Source organism: Meriones unguiculatus, chromosome 10 (assembly GCF_030254825.1).
Source record: "Meriones unguiculatus strain TT.TT164.6M chromosome 10, Bangor_MerUng_6.1, whole genome shotgun sequence".
In the NCBI taxonomy this organism is placed as follows: domain Eukaryota; kingdom Metazoa; phylum Chordata; class Mammalia; order Rodentia; family Muridae; genus Meriones; species Meriones unguiculatus.
In genome coordinates this window covers 108,399,459-108,417,691 of record NC_083358.1, presented here as the reverse complement: position 1 = coordinate 108,417,691, position 18,233 = coordinate 108,399,459, and the positions used below count along the sequence as shown (strand labels likewise).

The window sequence follows — 18,233 nt, the reverse complement described above, 5'->3', positions numbered from 1 at the left end:
TGCTCACCACCTAGGAAGCAGAAGGCAAAACCTAATTGGCCACAGTGCAACCCTGAGATGGCCTCTTCCCTAGCTCTTGGGGTGCCCTTTCTTTCTGAGCTGATGGAACACTTGCAGGGGTCAGTAGTCTCTACGGAGTGCCTTGTCTGTGTGGACTACCGCTACGAGATGAAAGGGATCTTCACGTGTTGAGTACCAATCTATAATAGGGTTTCTAATGACACCTGTTCTCATTTACTCACAAGTCAACTTGAGAGGATCCGTGAATAGTGTCTGTAAGGCTCCTAGACTTTACTGTGATTTACTGTGGACCAGAATTAGGAAGCTACGGTAACATAAATTTAAATCAAGACCACAGCTTGACGGAAGACTCGCGAATCGTAACGCTGTACTTCCGGCTCCCAACAGCATTCTCGTGTGAATGAAAATGTAAATAGCCACCTTACTTTGGGCTGTTTTGGAATATGTAATGATCACATATATGGGGAGAATTGGAGGAGAAGGAATACCTTTTATAGACATTATTTTATTTATCTTAATCCTGTTAGGCCTTAAGCTTTCTGATGGCAGGGATGTGCCTACTGCATTTACTCATGCGTGGTCAGCTCCTACACACACAGCCCGGCACATAGGACTTCATATCAGGACTTTATAAACCAACTTGCTTTCAAGATAAAAGAAAATGGGCTTTCAAGGCTAAATAGGTGGTCTAAGATCAGATGGCAGAACACCAGCCGTTTCGTACCTGATCCCAAAGCTTGGCTTCTCAAACCATTAGGAAAAACTGCCTGCAGTGTAAGCTATGTGTTTCTCTGGCTTCTATAGCCCTAATTTATGCTTTCTTTTCCTGAGGTTGAGAGCTGGAAACCCCTCTTAATAGTTTTACAAATTGAGGGCAGTATATTTTTATTATTACTCCTTTAAATCCCAAGAGCAGAGCTAGTGGTTTAGGAGGGAATTACATTACAGGGAGTCCACCAGGACACGTCCAGTGTTTCACAGAATGAATAAGCCACAGGGTCAGTTACAGGTGGTTGTTTAAATACAGCTAGAAATTTGTTCTGTAGGAAAAATACCATTAAACACAATAATACACAATGCCCCAAGCACAGCAGGGCCTGATGGGAAGAGGACTTGATTGAGGGGGAGGTGCACAAATTGGACCACTCATTCAGGACTATGATAAAATGGAACCTCCCACATGACTTTAGGTCAGTTGTCCCTCCAAGCTGGCCGTCTCTGGATCTGCAGAACTTCCTCATGCCTGTGCTTAGGTCAAGGCAATAGCTCATGTCCCAGGGCCCTTCCCCTGGGTTTCTTCTGGCCATCATCCAGAAATAGATGGGCAATATCACAGTTGGGCTATCCGTCCAAGCACCAAGGCCACACATGAGGCAGATCTAGGGAGGTCTGTTTCTTATCAAATAGTTCAACCCTAGCTTCAGTGTATACTAATCTGATAGCTTATTATTATCATGTACTTAATCTTACTATCTTAGACTAGGGCATTCTGAAATTTTGGGTGTATCTTCTATGCCCCACCACAACTTAGCTCAAAGGCCAGCATAGTGTCCTTTGATCACCACAGATGCCCGAGGATGGGGCTGAGAGTGATGTAATATGATTTAAGATCGGAAACTCAGCTCCCAAGTAAAGACAGTTATCACAATTCAGGGACGCCCCTTGCCTTCTTCCTACATGGCAGTAATGAGGGTAAGAATGCACAGTAAATAACAATCAAGTTTATAAAGTTTAGAATCAAAAAGACTTGGAGGGAGAAAGACAAAGGGAAAGTAACCCTCCCCGTACATGGGGCAGATGAGGCTGATTTTGTGAAACACCCTGAATATAAACCTTAGAGCGGTGACTCTGAGCACACAGTGTCCTGACACATGGTAGGCATCCTGAGTGTAAACGCTGCACCAGTGACTCATAACACACAGTGTCCTGACGCACGGTCGTGGCCCAAGACCTTCCCGACAACCAGGTCAGTCATTTCTAACTGAAAGCCGGAGCAAAGCCGTGGCCTTCGTAACCCATCCCACCACATTAGAAATGTTTTGGGTTTTGATTTTTTTCCCCTTATTGTCTACTAAGAGTTTTGTGCTAAGTTACAGGCAAACCATAAATTAGAACAGAGTCATTTTACTTGCACGGCAGTGAAACACTTCCGCTCTGGAGACCAGAGCATCTAGCAATGCTGGGGGAAGTGTCCAGGTTATTAAAATATGTCTTAGATTTATTTATTTGTGTGTGTAGTATGTAAAGGTCAGAGAACAACTTTTGTGAGCAAGTTCACTCTTTCTATCTCTCTCTTTTTCTGGATAACTGAAAATGTTTTAATAAACCACTAATGAATATGTTTAGATATTAAAAGAATTATACCAGGAGAACATTCAGAAGAGAAACCCATCTAAATTTTACATGGAGGATTTGCTCATTGCTTAATTTACCTTCCCAACCTGCTTGGTTATTACAGTAGCGAAACTCTTGACAGAGAAGCACGTAAGTCAGAAAACAGTGTCATCATTAAGTAAATTATAACATTCATGCAATTGTTTAATACAGTAAATGCTCAAATGTGTAAGACTAGCAAAAAATAAAAATCCTGATTTTTTTTCACAGTCAGTAAATATAGGGCAAAAAAGTTTGTGCAGTGAAAAGATAAATAATCCAGTAAATTGGAGAGTATCATTACCAGGTAATTAATGTCAGTAGATTGAGAGTTTATTTGAACATGCCTTAGAGAAGATATCAAACAAAATTAGGAAGGCCAGAATGGTCAATTTTGGGGAAGAGAAAGGAGTTCTCAGCAAGAGAAGAATAGGAGCAGATGTGGGGTGGGTGGTAGACCCGAGTTCTCGTCTGCCGTGTGGGTCTCTGCGAACATTCTCGGGTCACCAGGCTTGGTAGCAGGACCCTTTCCCTAACCTTTTAATTTTAAAGAAATTATTTGAAAAATGAAAAAAAAAATATGTGACGTGTATGGGTGTTTTGTCTGCATGTGTCTGTGCATCACTGAGTGCCTGGTGCCTGAAGAGTCCAGAAGAGGATCCTGATCCCCAGGGACTGGAACTACACAAGACTGGGAGCTGCCGAGTGTGTTAGAAATTAGAGCCAGAGCCTCTGGAAGAGCAACAAGTGTTCTCACCACTGAGCCATCTCTCCAGCCATTTTTATGGGTTTGAATTGTCTTTTTTTCCTCTGCATTGAGCTACCCATGCCAGGCAGGTGCTGTAGGGCTCAGTGATCCCCCAGCCCTGGGCTTAACTCCCAACAGTGAGAATTTAAGCAAGTCAAGTCACAGGTTGCAAGCTGCAGCGTGGAGAAGGCTGAGCCAAAGGAACCGTTCACTTTTGTCATCCTCTCCGATGTAGTTTGCTTGTGCAAGCGGAATGAGCCGACCTAGTACAAATGGAAAATAAACTGATGTTTGTTTTCAAGCCTCAGCCCCAGCACTTCAACGTATGCCTGGCAACTTCCCACTCAAGAATTGTAGGGAGAAGTGATAATTGAAGCAATAACTTATGTCAGAGTACCCATCTCTTTCCTCACAGTGATGTACACTAATGTGTCCCCTGTCCGTCTACCAAACATAATGAGCACCATAAAATATCACACAGCTGCCTACTCCTTGTTTAAAAATAAGAAATGGTCCCGGTCACTAAACAGTGTCTGTAGTCTGACTTCACCATCACTTGATTAAGAATGGGGGCAGGGCTTTAAGACCGAAAAACTTAAAAAGGACGTAATTTCAGATTGGAAGTCATCTTTAAACCGAACACTTTTAGCTTGGTGAGAAATTTACCTTATCGTTCCCTTCATTACAGTCACATTTTTGTCACAGGCTGACAAGATTTTGCCTTGAGCTAAAGCAGATAGATCGATCTACAGTTTGAGTGAAGAACTATTGACCCTGTGGCTAGGGAGGGGCAAGCTGAGAGGTTAAGCGAGTCTCGGAAAGTAGCCTGCCTAGAGAGGCCGAGCTCAGACAGTCCTCCCACTCCAAACTCCAAGGGCATCTGTGGGTCAGGGGGGCCTTGTCCTGGGCTTGAAGAGGCGCAGAAGCACCCATGCTCACGAGTTTCTCCAAGCGTCAGTGGGCCACTCACCACTCTGCTTGGTGGTGGGGAGTAAGCGTGCCTCCATCTTTGTCGGCAGAGCCACTAGGCAGCGGCTCTCGCCAACAGACAGCAGAACCCAGGAGGAGTTTTAGGATTGCTAGCCAGATCCATCCCTGTGCTCCACGAACGGTTGTAACACTGCAGACTCTGAACCCTGCTTCCCTTCCACCCAGGGCACTTAATTCCCACTTTCCCATATCAGAGTTGTGAGTGGAAAACAAACAAACAAAAAAACCATTGGTCACTCAAATGCTCGTCTATGTCCCCTGGGTTCCTGGAGGTGCACTCATCCCTTTTGAAGACAAAAAGGCCTCAAGAAGCCAAGAGAATCCAAGAGTTGCCACACCCGCTATATCCCAGCACTCTCCCTTCCAAAGCTCTGCGAATCTTAGATGAACTGAGAGAGGATTTTCAAGGTCGAGCTTGAAGGGCCTCCATCTCAGCCCAATAATGGAACTTGGTGGCAACTTTTTTTTTTTTTTTTTTTTTCTCAGAGAAACTATGTACGGCCCGGATCATGCTGGGAAAGGAGCGAAGGGGAAGCTACGGTCTAACGTCACCCAAGGAAAACTTGCCGGTCTCAGTAGCGTCCCGCGGAGAAAACAGGTGCTGTCGCTCTCTCTTGGTGCTCAGCAGTAAAATGGCAACTTCGGTGTTTTCCCTTTGCCACCTAAAAGCTCACCTCCCACTTCTCTACCCCGCCCCTACCGTGCTGCACGACTGAGCAGATATGACTGGATCGGTCCCGATGGGTAGGTTTTACTGTCCAGCAATATTTTAAGCTCCCAGCCAGACAGCTTTTATGAAGGGAGGGATGTTTGGGAAACAATGGGAGGGAGAGAATGGGAGAGCTGCGCTGGGCACCCGGGGGAGGTAGAGGGGGGAAAGCTGACGTGGGAAAGCTTAGCTGGGGCTCCTGCAGGCTCCAAACGTCTCTCTCGGCTCCAGACCGCTCTTCCACGGTGGGCTGTCTTCAGCTTCTTGCAGAGGACAGGTGTGTAGGCTTTTCCCAGGCCTTGATGCCATCATCTTGGAGACTCTGGATGATGAAGGCAGAGTAAGAAGTGACCGCTGTGTGGCTTTCAAGTCAGCCTGCACGAGAGTGACTGGTTCTTACCAAAAAGACTACTCGTATTTCATCCTCCGCTGGGGTTTGATCTTCTGACCTCAGTACACAGCCTCCCTGAACTATGCTCCCCAAAACAGTGGCATAATGAATATAGTTCTCAGTCCCAAGTGTGAAATACATACCCCGAGTGGGTCAAGGAAAACACAGAAGCCCCCCAAAACGACACAGGCTCTCGCCATTCTTCTCTGCTAAGCTGGAGCCTATGTTCAGACTACCGAGACACCACACACATCGTAAGGTAGAGAGAAAACAGGTGAACACTGAGATAGGATCCCTCCCGTGTTGGCTAGCAGTAAAAGCATAGGGTGCTAAGCAGGATGCTGTAGGAGAAAGGGTGATTCATGACGACCCTGTCCAGCTCTGAACCCCATGGGACAAAAGTCCAACCTGCTGGGCAAAATAGGCCTGCCTCACCTGTACCAAAGTGGCTTGACCGTGCTGGGGGTAATCAAATGCTCTCTGATTGGAGTGTGATGGTGGGGGTGGGAGGCAACAGTCCATGCCGCGTACTTTAAGCCCAGCTAACAACCGAGGTCTAGGAGGACTGCCAGCCCCAGCGGGGAACTTAGTCAACTGATATGTAACTAAGCCAACAAAGCGGCAAACTGTCTTCTAAACATCTGTGCTTCTCCCCACAGACAAAAGCTGATCCTAGAGAAGCCTCTGCCTGTAAACAGCATTGGTGAATCCGGAGACCCACGGCCTCCCATTCTCAAATGGTTCACAGCTGTGGACCCAGCCTAGACAAGACAGACATACCACTCCCTCCAAAGCTCAGGGAACACTGAATCACAGACGACTGGAAGTATGCAGGGCCAGATGGGGTGAAGTGCTATGAATCGCCTTCCTTTTTGTTAAACTCTCAGCAACTGGAGCTACCTGCATTGGGCCCCCATGAGACTGTCCCTATCAACTGTCAGTCAAGGAAGGAGGAGGAGGAGCTTAAGGAGTTCTACCTTTTATCTCTGAACTATTGGCTACTGAGAGATTCTGAGCGAGGGCGACCATTCTCTTTGTTGTGTACCCACTGCTGAATGTACCAGCTCCCGGCAGACAGCACCAAACCCATGGCCGTACAGACAGCTGTGGGTCATCTCACTGGGTCACAAAGCAAAAGGAATAGTCATGAATACGAGGGTGAGATTTGTGGGGAGGAGTGGTATGGAAGGAGATGGTGGGAAGGCAGGGGTGAGAGTGGCCAGCATGTGTACATGTGGGTAATCGTCTCAAAGGAATGTAATGAATAAAAAAGTAAACTTTGGACTCTAAAGGGCTTGGGTATCACTTGTCAATTTTGTATCATTTCTTAGAGTTACAGGTATCTTTGAGAGGCCGCAGTTGAGTGGAGGCAATTCACAGAAAGGGTTTCCCATTTTCTGTAAATGATGGCTGATGTTTTGCTCTCCAAAAGGATCTTGGATGGAGTATCACTATGGCCCCATAAAGAATGACACTGGGAAGCCAATGTAGAGGGCACAGACATGTGCTGTCTGAAATCCTCACCCTTTCCAGTATCTGGGAATAGCTATTACACAGCTATAAAAGTGACCGTTGTGACTATTTTTTTTTTCTCAATGAAAGGTTTAAAACAAATTCTTTTCTTTTTAATGATATGTTATATGGTGTGTGTCTGTGTAGGTATGCTTATGTGTGAGAGCAGATGCTCATGGAGCCCAGAAGAAGGCACATGAACCCCCGCAGCTGGAGTTAGAGGTAGTTGTGGGCTGCCTGACATGGGTGCTGGGAATGAATTCTGAGTCCTCTGTAAGAGCAGTATGTGCTCTTAACCGTGTTTATTTTTGTCATTGTCGTAGCTGTTGTTCTTGAGACGTAATTTACCTCAGTTGTCCAGGCTGGCCTCAGAGGTGCAGTTCTCCTGCCTCAGCCTCCCAGGGAGCTGGGAGGATAAGCAGCCACCATTGCTTGTAATCACAATTTGGGCTATTTTATTCCACAAATTTACTCGTGGAAATAATGAAGCAAAAAGAGTTGGTATCTGGATCCTTTCAGGCAACATCATTGCACAAATACTCAATTAAACAGGAATTAAGGGTAAAGCAGCCTTCCCCAAAGTGCAGTGCTTGCTCATGACCTCCCTCTCACTTCTGGTCTCCCTGCTATTCTCTGTGGCCTCGGGCATGTTTCATCTTAACGGTGGCAGTGCGAAGGAGTGACGTCAACCTAGGTGAGCCACAGGTTCCACTTTCCTTAACATTTCCCTATTTACTTCACAGTTATGACTTCAGAACTCCCGAGTTCTGGAGACCTGCATGTACTTGGGACATTGCTTTCTAGGGCATTCTGCCATTGTCGATAGATAGGTGGTCAAGACTGTCCCCACAGCATCAGTGAGGTGAGAAATCAGAAGTGAGAGGGGAAGAAAGTTATTTCTGAGACTAACATCTCACAGGTTCACCCCTGTAGTTTTGCTTTCTCTAAGAAATTCCAGAACCTACAAAGCTTGTCTTCACCTGTCCTGGGTGACCATAGGACCTTGGCTAATGTGGTGGTATCCAGTGCCATCTTGTATGAACGTTTGTGGAGGGCGTATTTGGGTAAAGATGGACAGAATGACAAATAACTCTGATTGCAGTATCATAGGTTTGGAACATACCTCCCTTTCCTCCTGTTTTCCTTTCTCTCTTTCATCTTCTCTCTAAATGTTTTCCTCCCCTCTTTCTCTCCTCCCCTTCTCTCCCCTCATTTCCTTTTCATTCCCTTTATTTTTTTTAATACAGGTCTCTTCTGTAGCCCAAGTTGCCCAGAACCTATTATGTAGCCCATGATGGCCTTAAACTTACAGCAGTCCTCCTGCCCCATACTCCTGAATGCTAGGATTAAATTGTGATGTTTGCTTAGCTTTCTAATTTAGCACCTTCTTTGCTTATTTACTTGGTTATCACAGAACACTCTACAAACAAATGAATTGCTTTTTTTTTCTGTTCTGTTTGTTTTTGAGAAGGGGTGTTGCTTGCCATGTAGCCCAGGCTGGTCTGGAACTTTGATCCTTCTGCCTCAGCATCCCTATGAGCTATGATTATGTGTACCGACACTCCTGGATGATTAATTTTTATTGTCAGTTCTAATTGCAGCTAAAAATCCCATGAAAATCTCAACACCCAATCTCGCACTTCCAGAGACAAATTTGGAAAGAGGTGGGGAGTGAGGCTCACCTTAGCGTTGCTGAGAAAGTTCCTGCCAGAAACCAGAATTGGTCTTGTAGTTCCTTCAGTGGGAGGCGGAAAGTCTGCTCATGAAGGTTGTCTTGCTTCGGTTTTTCTTCTCTTTTTCTTTTTTGAAACAGAGTCTCACTGTTTAGTGCTGGCTGGCTGGGAGCAGCTTGCTGTGAAGACCATGTTGGTCTTCTACCTCGCAGGGATCTATCTGATTCCTCTGCCTGCTGAGTGCTGGGATTAAAGGTGTGAGCTGCCACCCTTGGCTTTATTTGATTTCTAAATCTCGAAACACCAGAAGTAATCTAAATTCAAAGGCAAATTTTAACTTAAGCCACTTAAGTAGCGGAGCTCTGCTGGCAGAAGCAGGTAGCAGGAAGGTTTTGGGGCCTGAGGAAGCTACACTCAGTCCGTCCCTTTGGAGACTGGGAATAGAAGATGAACAATCTCTCAGCTTCTGCTGTTCTGCTGTGTACGGGGGGGGGGGGGGGGGGGGCTGAGATACACCACACAGGGCCGTGTGCAAACCAGATCACCTCCCTGGATATTTCTTCGTGACTTAGTGAGCAGTATCTGGACACTCAGACAAGTACCCGTTGAGGACCCACCCGTGAGGCTGAGTGGGATGGGGGGAGGAGGGCGGTGCTCAGATAGATGTCATTGACAAGGTAAGCCTTGGTAAGCCATGAGGGCATGGGCAATTCAGCATGAAGGCTCTAACCCGCAGAGATCGTGGAGGGGCTGAGGCAGAGTGGCAAGGGCAAAAATGTTGAGGGGCGTAAATTTTAATATTTCCTGATTATTTTTCTTTAGTCCATGGGCAGTTGCTTACTGGAGTCTGCTCCAAATTCCATCAACATCAAGAAATGAGATATGACACTATGTCCAACAGGTGACGGGCCCGTTTCTTTCTGCCCTAGATAATGTTAAGCAGCCACTTTGCCGGACAGGAGGAGATGGATGAGACCTGGTCCCTACGTAGTACATGGAGTGTGCAAAGGGTCCTCTCACATACATCTGCTCTGCAATGAGGCTCAGCAGTGGGAAAGGAGAAGGAAACCAAACCGAACTGAACCTAACCGAACCAAACCAAACCAAACCAAACCAAACCAAACCCTGGGTGTGCTGAATCCTGGACCTGCCTGTCATTCTGCAGAAAACGAACAGCAGCCTGGTGGATATCAACATCAGGAGTGAGAGGTCTCAGCTCCTAACCGGGAGGGAACAGGGCTGGCCTAACAGTCGAACCGACGTGTGTAAGTGAGCCCAGTGCCGGCCACCCATCTCTTGATAAACGGTAACCGCTACCGTTGACTTTGCTAGGGAGAAGGTCGGTGCCTCTGGAGGGAGATTGAGGTTCTCTGCTTCCCCGGCGTGGGAATCAGTGTCTGCTTTCTCTAGCTTGTGCTGCCTGCGGAGGACCAGGCTTCATGCTCTGCCCTCCGTGTCTTTCTTCCCTGGCATCTTTGGTCTTAAGCCAGATTCCTCACTATCAGACCATTTGGCTGAAATTCAAGGGCTCCTATGCCCTGAGGGACACAGGGAGGGCTGGAGGGGGAGCAGGGGGTACTTTCACTCTAGAGAGGATTTCCAGCCCAGACAGTTGTCAGGGCAAGGCGGGGCCCTCTATTGAACAGAGCAGTTCATGCATGAGAGCCGACCGTGCCAATTCTATAGAGCACGACCCCTCGGCCCAGCCCTCTGCTAACAAAGTTATCTTTCCCAATCTGCTTAGGCAGAAGGGGGGCACACTTCCTGTCCTTGTGCTGAGCTTGTGAAACAGGCGGGACCCAGGCCAGAGCTGGTCTGGCTCACAGCTCCACCCCAGGCTCTGAGTCTTGGGTTCTCTCAGCTGTCCCATTGCCACCTTGGGCAGAGCTGGCGAGGACTGCAGTGGTCGCCCTCTGGTCACCTGAAGGCCAGAGCATGTCTCAGAGTTCTTAATGCCTCGGGGCAGTGTATAGAGAGGGTACCAGAGTCAGGTTCTCAGACAGAGGGTAGAGAAGGGCAGGTGCTCATGTCAGTGGTCTCAAAGTGTGGTCGCTACACTACCTCTGAAGTGTCGCTTGAGATAAACCCCCAAGATCTGCCTTAGACCCAGGGAATTAGAAACCCAGAATGGACTCCTTCAGGCTCATGATCTAAGTTCTTGACAAGACTCTAAAGTGTGTGAAATGCTGGGTCCTCTGATGGCCGTAGCCCGCTTCCAGGTTCATCCAGGACTGACAACATCTGTGTTTCATGCAGCCTGCTCCCACACCGGCTGCATTTCTAGAAGTCCTTGTGAAGACCTCTCTGCTGTTTCCCAGATGCAGCATTAGTGTACCATATACTTTCCATGTTCTTACCATGCACTTACCATATGTTTAATATGTGTTTACCATGTGCTTACCATGTTTTTACCACATGCTTACCATGTGTTTACCATGTGCTTACCATGTTTTTACCATATGCTTATCATGTTTTTACCACGTGCTGTGTATGTCAAGACTGTGGCATGCACACTTGTCTCTCCACCTTATCAAGACCCAGCAAGGTCTAGGTCCCAGGCACGGGAAGCAAAGGCAGGAGCAGACTGTCTTGGAGCTGCTCGGCTCCACAGCCCACGTCTGCCCTGGGCTGCCCATGTTGTCTCCTTTAACTGCATGATCTGGCTCTGACATTTCCAGGCGTCTGGGGTCTCTGACTGTCAGTTAACATTCAAAGAGCGGAAATATCGATGCTGTTTTTCTGAAAACCCAGCGTCACTGTGAACGTTTTCTAAACACTGTAGGCTTCTTCACATTGCACAGCCATATTTTCAAATGGGCAGGCATAAGGCACAAATAGCATACACTGGGGGGGGGATCAAACATATAGGTGAAGCCGTTCAGCGGCGAGGGACTCCCCATCCGAAGCTCCCACTCCTGTGACTGCCCAAAGCGCCTTGTGTGTGCCCCCAGGCCACCTTCTGTTCGCATGCATGTTGATGTGAAGGAGACCAGTGTGTTGCACAGGATCTCGTCACTTGCCATCTTCACTTACGTCCTGCTAATCTTCACAGTACGTAAAAGTCGACCTCATCTGGCTAATACTGAAATAACATTCCTGTCTTAGGAATTCATTCAGCCTGTTCTGAAGGCCTTTTCGGTTTGGGCTCCTCTCTCTTCCCCCTTTCCCTTCCTCTTCCTTTTCCTCCTCCTCTTCTTTTTTGCTGTGGTTCTGAAGAACCGGCATCACTGGGGACATTTTCTAAGCTCTGCAGGGTTCTCGCACCCACATTTTCTTTTCTGTTACGAACTTTTGAAGTAACATTTTTGAGTGTGAATCTGTTTTGAGCAAATGGAGGAAAACTTCTCGAGGCGGAATTAACTTTTCAGAAGAGATAGACTTGAAAAGTTGCTTAGTGTCATGATCACTTTTCAAACAGACCTCCTAGGTGCCAGGGTAGCTTTTAAGAGGGCACCTCAGCCAACGTTCCCACCATCCCTGCCATCCCCCATCTCAGGTTTCTGATAGATGGGCAGGAAGGAGCCTGTTGATTTGCATTTTCCTGATTACTTGAGGAACAAAATTATTTCTCGAATGTTTGTTGGTTATTTGTATTTCTTTACCTTGAAATAGTTTACTCACCGCTTTTTCGTGTGTGTGTTTTGGGATCTGTTCTTTCCTTGTTGGTTTATGAGCTCTTTTTATGGACTGCGGCTGCTTTTCCTTTTTCCACGTGTTGTAAAACTTCCAACTGATCATTCATCTTGTAACTTTGCTTTTAGTGTGTTTTGCTGTGCAGAGAGTTTATGTTTTTATCAAATCAAATCCATCTTTTAAAAATTTATGGTTTCTTGACTTTGTGCCCAGTGTAGAAAGGCCTCCAAATGTCATTAAAATTCAGCAAGCCGAGTTAGGAGCTTTTTGGTTTTTGTTTTCAGGGTAGCTTTCTTTTTCCACGTTTCAGCCAGATCTTAAAACACTGAATACTTTAGAGCTGTTGTGGTGCCTCTTCTCTTACATTTCAGTCTTCTTCTCTCTCTCTCTCTCTCTCTATATATATTTTTTTTTAACAGGGATGCATAGTTTATTTCTCATCTCACCTCCCTTGGCAACAGGTTCCATCATCACCACCCTTTGCCCTGGCTCCTTCCTACTTGTAAGGCAGAACGTTGAACTTGGGGATTCTGTGTCTGATGCTTGTCTCTCTATGGCTCTAGATCTTTGAGTTATACTTGTTTCAGAGAGAGAGAGACAGAGACAGAAACAGAGAGAGAATGCCCCCTCCCCCCCATTTTGAAGGCATCTACCCTTTCTACAAAGAGGGAGCTTTGCAAGATTTTCTTAGTTGGTTGTCTCGGTATCTCTAAGATCGTTGTTGGGCCTGCAGCTTCTCACCTAGGAGCAACACTGTCTAAGCATCTAGGCTGACCACCCTTTTCTTCTTAGGCAGAGTCTCTGTGTATCCCTGATCGGCCTGAAACGGGCTATGTAGGCTAGGGTGACCTCACAGAAATCTCCGTGCTCCTGCCTCCCCAGAGCTGGAACTAAAGGCATGTTCCACCGCCCTTGGCCTAAACCTCTTTGTTTGTTTTTTCAGACAGGATCTCATGTCATTGGTTTGGAACCGACTGTGTAACTGAGGGCGACCTTGAATGCCTAACCCTCAGCTCTTGCCTCCACCCCTCAAATGCTGGGATTATAATGCTGCCACCTGTGACCTCATTTCAGTCTCTTATGCCTCAGTGTACATGGTTGTACACCAGAGACGTGACCCCCAGAGATGTCCACATTCTAATTCCTGGAACTCATGAGGGTGCTGATACCAATCTTGATAGCCAAGTCACCTTGACATGAGGATTGTATTCTTTTGTGAATTTACGTGTGCCCATATGTGTGGACTTTCTGCGTGAGCATGAGGGGGAATGTACACATGTCTGCACATTCATGTGGATATCAGAGGCCAAGTGTGGGTGTTATTCTTCAAGAGCCATTCCCATGTTTGTTCAGCCAGGGCCTGTCACTTGGCCTGGGGATTCCTGATTAGGCCAGGTAACAAGTTTTGGCTTCGTGCCATCTCTGTCTTCCTAGTGGGGGGATTACAAGCTCACGACCTCATGCTTTGGGGATCAAACTCAGGTTCCTACACTTGCAAAGCAGACACTTTTCTGATTAAAGCTAATGCCCTAATGCAGCCTTGGTTTTCTTCCTCCTCTTCTCTCTGTAGTTTATGTATGTGTGCGACTCTGTGTATCTACTTGTGTGCACGCACGTGGAGGTTAGAAGTCAACATTCGTATGTTCTATTACTGCTCTCCACCTTTCACCTTTCTAGGGCATGTCACCGAACTTGATGTCCACCATCTGCTTAGATGGGCCACCCACCAAGCTCCAGGGCTACAGGCATGTGACATCACACCCAGCTTTATATGGGTGCTGGGAATCTGAACCCAGGTACACTGGGGCAGGCATTTTACCTGCCGAGCCATCTCCTGATTATCCTCAGAGGATGGATGAGCCTCATAACGTCAGGGGTCCTTAGATGGAAAAAGGGAGAGAAACAAGAGGGAGAGAGAATCAGGAGAGTACAGAGGGGAGCCCTCGAGAGGTCGCTGATGACTTTGAAGGTAGGCTAAAGTCAGAGGGTGTGAGCAGCTCCCAGAAGCTGGGGAAGGCAGGAAAAATGGTGCCCTCAAGCCTCTGGACAGGAACAAAGGCCTCAGACCCATAACCTGAACAATTGTGGGGCAACAAGTCAGTGTTTTGAGCTACTACATTTATGATGGTTCTCTATGACAGCAACCAGGACCTAATACAACAGACATGGAACATGGCAGCTGATACTGCCATAGGCGTGACCACTGGAGCCATGCTTGTCACTCTCGGGCTGCAAGCCCCACATTCTTCTCCGAGCCTAGGAAGCATTTGCTCTGCAGAAAGCAGCCACACAGTCTATAGAAATAAAACCCGTTTAACCTCTGATTGGCACCAGGCTCACAGATCCCCACACTTTGCAAACTCTGGTTGCAATTGCTCTTCCTAGAATCATACTCAAGTCTAGCCTGCAGGTGCGCGTTGGCTGACATTCATGACAAACAAGTGCAGGCTCGGAGAGACGGACAGAAGGGAAGAAAGGAAAAGCTCGTCTCTCTCTTTTACCGTTTCATTTTTATTCTGACTCGTATGAACATTTTGAATGTGACAATATGTTTCTGGGGGGATGTAGAAATAGAGGCAGGAAAACTTCAGTGCCTGTGGCTCTACCAAGCGGGAAGGACTTCCGTTTCCTCACTTTTGAAGAGGGAATAATGGCAATCAAATGGGAACCGCTGAATGTAGTTCCTAGGCCCCAGGAGACTCTGAGTAAAGTGACTGTTCCTTGGGATCCTGTCATTTGATTCGGAAATGACAGTGAGGCATTTCACTGAGGGGCTGCTAGCTAACGCTTCAGAAGCAAGCGCGAGGTCAAGCTGCAGTTCTACCACTAGATGGCGCCATCAACACAGCCAGAGGACCAATGACTCAGCCTTGAGGTCTCTCTGGACTAAGTCTAACTATTCTTGCAATGTTCCAGAACAGTTTCTTTTTCCTACTTTTTTTTTTTCCTTTGATGTTCTGTTGGGGATCAACCCAGGGTTTCATCCATGACAGGAGATCACTCTGCTATTTTCTGCAGAACTTTTTTTTTTTAATGTAAATTTTATTACAGTCAGAACTTGTCTTAGGTCATGGGGTCTGGTAATCAGAACAGTCTTTCTGAAACAGAAATCTAGCCATGTCCTTCCTGAACTTAAGCCTCTCTGTGGCTTGCTCTCAGTAAGTCTCTCGTGGTCCTGCTGGGAGGCAGCTTGGGTCCTCTCTGTCTGTTACTCCTTCGTCTATGACCCTGATAGGGTCCCCACTGCCTCCTTCTCCTTGCCTCCAAGCCTCTGCCTATGCAATTCCCCTCCATTGAATTTCCCATCTCTCAGCTCTGACGGATCTCTTGAGGCCCCCCTTAAATGTTAGTTTCTCCAGAAAGTCTCTGCTGACCCTTCAGTTGTTTTGTTCACCCATGGCATTGCTGAGACAGGAGACACATCTTAATCTAGTTTATGAAGCCCTAGCAAAGGAGAGAGCCTGAGCCTGGGCATCTGAGAGATGAGAGGAGAGAAGGAAAGGCCTTCTGGGTGGCAGAGACAGAAATCGAGAGAGGACAATGTAAGGTCTGAGGAGCCAATTTCTTGAACTGGGGCACATGGGAAGTTTCCCAAGGTTTTCTTCTAGTCCCTGTAGGAGACTGGGTGTGATTCTTCACCCCAGAGACACTCTCACACTGCCTGTCGCCCTCCTTGCCTGTGGCCAGGATAGTTGAGTGGTCTTGAAAATGGCTTGCTTCTAAGGGTCATTTTGACTGACCTTCATGGTGCCGGAGGCTGAAGGCCTAGAGCATCTCATACACCTAAAGGCAATGGTCCTAACAGGGGTGCCCCCTGCCAGAGAGATCAAGGGTGTCCTTGGCCTGAGATGGGGAGGGAAAGCACAGGATTTTAAAAGAAACCCTGCATACTGCATTTCCTTCCACCCCAGTCCCCAGGCATCTAAACAATGCCTCTCCAGGCAGCCTGGCACAGCTGTCATAAAATGCAAGTGAAATCGGTATCTATGGAAACAGCCAGGCTCCTAGCTTCTTTTTGCCTGGCTCACTCCCTTGCCTGTGGCCAGGATAAGTCTAGACCTCAGGCCCTGCCCTCAGATGTTGGGGCTGCTTCTGGGCTCAGACCACTCTCTTCTATCCACCTGATTCTTACTCTCTGTTAACAGAGGCAGGGGAGCAGCTTCGGGGAGGGTGGCTGACTGGTGGAGCTTCAGGGGTCCAGACACAATTACTGTGATGATGATTTGCCTGCACAGACACAGGGAAGGCAAATGGGAGCTCCTTGAGGCTGGTCCTGACTTGGCCGTTTCATTCTCCTGTCTTGGCTCTTGAGAAAGCCCAGCCCATTACCTGGGGTAACCCCCCAACTCCTCTACCCACCCGATGTCTGCCTGTGATTTTTCCAGTCCTTTCTCTCTTCTGCCAAATTAATTATTTATTAGAGGTTTGTATGTGATGGGGCTTGATTTAAGAGGTTTACTTACTTATTTATTTGGCTTTAAAATGAATGAAAATCCGCCTGCTTTAACTTGGCAGAATGGCCCCAAATAAGAACAAAGATAGATTTTTTTTTTCTTTTCCTAATCAGCCCTGATCTACTACTAAACCATGAGGATTAAAAAAAAATCCTCCCCCCCCCCGGCAATCTGAATGCATTGTAGTGGGCTGCAGAGAAGTCAGCCCTAAAGAGCGCTTGCAGAGGACCTGGATTGGGTTCCCAGCCCCATGTGACTACAGCCATCACTAAGTCTGGTTATAGGGCACGCAGCGCTCTCTCTGGCTTCCAGAAGCCTCAAGCGTGCATCCAGTGCACTCATGCGCAGACATAGCACACACACGCACACACACACACACACACACACACACACACACACACACACACGACAGCTGCATCTTCTCATGCAGTGCCAGCCTGGTCCCTCAGACCAGATGGTGAAGGTCGGAGTGGATGGATTTGGCCGCTGGTTAGCAGGGCTGCCTGATCATCCGGCAAAGTGGAGATTGTTGCCATCAATGACCCCTTCATCGACCTCAACTACATGGTCTGCATGTTCCAGTATGACTCTACTCATGGCAAGATCAACGGCACAGTCAAGGCTGAGGACAGGAAGCCTGTCATCAGTGCAAGCCCATCACCGTCTTCCAGGAGCGAGATCCCGCTAACATCAAATGGGGCAAGCTGGTGCCGAGTATGTTGTGGAGTCTACTGGTGTCTTTACCACCATGGAGAAGGCTGGTGCCCACTTGAAGGGTGGGGTCAAAAGGGTTATCATCTCTGCCCCTTCCGCCAATGCCCCCATGTTTCTGATGGGTGTGAATCATGAGAAGTATGACAACTCACTCAAGATTGCTAGCAATACCCTGCACCACCAACTTCCTAGGGCCCCCTTCCCCCAGCCAAGCTCATCCATGGCAACTTTGGCATCGTGGAAGACCTCACGACCACAGTCCATGCCATCGCTGCTACCCAGAAGACTGTGAACGGTCCCTCTGGAGAGCTGTGGTGTGATGGCCGTGGGGCTGCCCAGAACACCATCCCTGCATCCACTGGTGCTGCCAAGGCTGTGGGCAAGGTCATCCCAGAGCTGAATGGGAAGCTCACTGGCATGGCCTTCTGTGTTCCTACCCGCAATATGTCTGCTGTGGATCTGACATGCTGACTGCAGAAACCTGCCAAATATGATGACATCAAGAAGATGCTGAAGCAGGCATCTGAGGGCCCACTAAAGGGCATCCTGGGCTACACTGGGGACTAGGTTGTCTCCTGTGACTTCAACAGTGCCTCCCACTATTCCACCATTAATGCTGGGGCTGGCATTGCCCTCAATGAGAACTTGGTAAAGCGCATTTCCTGGCATGACAATGAATGTGACTACAACGACAGGGTGGTGGACCTCATGGCCCATATGGCCTCCAAGGAGTAAGAAGTCCTGGACCACCCACCCTAACAAGGATACAAAAGCAAGAGAGAGGCCCTCGGCTGCTGAGGAGTCCCTGTCCCGACTCAGCCCCTGACACTGAGCGTCTCCCTCACAGTTTCCATCCCAGACCCCCAGAATAGCAGGAGGGGTCCAGGGAGCCCTACTCTCTTGAATACCATCAATAAATCTCACTGCACCTCGCCCCCCCCCCCAAAAAAAAAACCCAAACCCACCAACAACAAATCACATTGGAGCATTGTAGGTAGCTATGTCTTATTTATGT

At 47.7% G+C, this 18,233-nt stretch overlaps 1 pseudogene; it reads left to right on the top strand.

The window, feature by feature from the left end:
- Window positions 1–16,958: 16,958 nt before the first annotated feature.
- Window positions 16,959–17,953, top strand: LOC110560316 (glyceraldehyde-3-phosphate dehydrogenase-like; annotated as a pseudogene).
- Window positions 17,954–18,233: the final 280 nt, after the last annotated feature.